The following is a 1,863-nucleotide window of genomic DNA, read 5'->3' as shown; positions in this document are numbered from 1 at the left end:
CCCCCCCCTGGACACGAGCGACGTCACTTCCGCTCGCGCCACGCGCGGCTCAGAGCGACTTCCTGAGAACGCGCCGAGCTAGCCTAGGGCTGGCCTGGCTCCGCCTCCGCCCCGCTCGCGCCTCCTCCTGACCTAGCAACCGCCAAGCGTCCCCTCTATAGCAACGACCAGGTCACCGCCAACCCTAGGTTCCTACTGAGTCTGGCCCCAAAAGAGAGAATCCTCTTCTCAGGCCAGTGCACGAACTGATCTGAAGTTGCCCTCTGAATCCTTCTAAAAGTGGCCCGGCAACAGCAGGCAAACATCAGAACAGGTCCTCTCCATAAAATTTTAGACTGGAGTAGAGCATGCATCTAGTACACACCAGGCTCTGGGTTCAAACCTCAGTTAAAAAAAACAAAAAAAAAAGACTTCTAATCCTCTAACGACCTATAATCACAAAGAAAGATCCTTTCCATCCTTACAAAACTTGTGATCTGGGGCTGGAGAGATGACTCAGCGGTTAAGAGCAGCAGCTGCTCTTCCAAAGGTCCTGAGTTCAATTCCCAGCAATCACATGGTGGCTCACAAACATCTGTAATAGAATCTGAACGCCTCTTTTGGCCTACAGGCTTATATGCAGGCAGAACACTGTATATGTAATAAATAAATCTTTTTAAAAAAAAAAAAATACTTCCTTTAAAAAAATAAAGCCGGGTGCTGAAGGAGAGATAAACCTGTTTTTTAGGATCCCAAGTGCGGGATTGGAAGGTTTTTGTGAGAGAACAGGTGAGGTTAATCCACTAGAAGACCAACCACCTCGTGCAGGAGCTTGATTGTTGCCATCTGAAAAGATCCCGTGAACAGACTCTGGGAGGAGATATATAAATGAGCCAAAAACTAGAGGGGGCACCTTTGGAGATTTGGGATAGTTTTGGCTGTTTATCGCTGCACTTCAAGACGCTCCTATAGAGAACCGCTCGAGGGAAGGCTTCAGGGCTCCGGGCTCCGGGCTCCTGCTGAGGTTCTAGGTTCTGGTTACTCCAGGTTCCAGCAGAAGAAATCCTGCAGATTGCGCCAGGAGAATCGTTCCTCGGAACTGATATCCTTATAGTTTTGTTATTATGTCCATTAATCCTCATTTCCTATTGTTTTGGTTAGTCGGGTTATAAGGGACGTATGCTCAGTCACTAAGTTGTTAATAAAATATATTGGTTAAAAAAAATTGAGCCTACAGGGCGCAGTGACGCTTGCCTTTAATCCCAGCACTCAGGAGGCAGAGGCAGGTGAATCACTGTGAGTTCGAGGCCAGCCTGATCTACAGAGTGACTCCAGACAGCCAAGGCTACACAGAGAAACCCTGTCTTGAAAAAACAAAAAACAAAACAAAACAAAAAACCTTCTGTTCTGGCTCGGTCTCCTCTGCCCTCTTTTGTCCCTCCTTCTGACATTTATACTGGCTGCTGTTCTATCTGAATCACTCTTTCCCCGAATCTGCATAGCTTGGTCCTTCTGGTCAGTTCCCTGCTCATGTATCACTTGTCCGTGGGATTGCAAACACTAGCAAACACATCACTGTGGTGGCACACACCTGGAATACCAGAGCTCAAGAAGCAGAGGAAGGAAGATTGCTACGAATTCCAGGCCTGACCACATTACACAGCAAGACCTTGTCTTAAAAGAGGAAGGAGGAGCTGGGCATGGTGGCGCACGCCTTTAATCTTGGCTCTCTGGAGGCAGAGGCAAGCGGATCGCTGTGAGTTCGAGGCCAGCCTGGTCTACAAAGTGACCCCAGGACAGCCAAGGCTACACAGAGAAACCCTGTCTCAAAAAACCTAAAAAAAAAAAAGAAAAAAGAAAAAAGAAAGAAGAAAGAAAATAAGG

The sequence above is a fragment of the Acomys russatus genome, chromosome 29 (genome assembly GCF_903995435.1).
Source record: "Acomys russatus chromosome 29, mAcoRus1.1, whole genome shotgun sequence".
Classification (NCBI taxonomy): domain Eukaryota; kingdom Metazoa; phylum Chordata; class Mammalia; order Rodentia; family Muridae; genus Acomys; species Acomys russatus.
Note: the sequence above shows the minus strand (reverse complement) of the source record.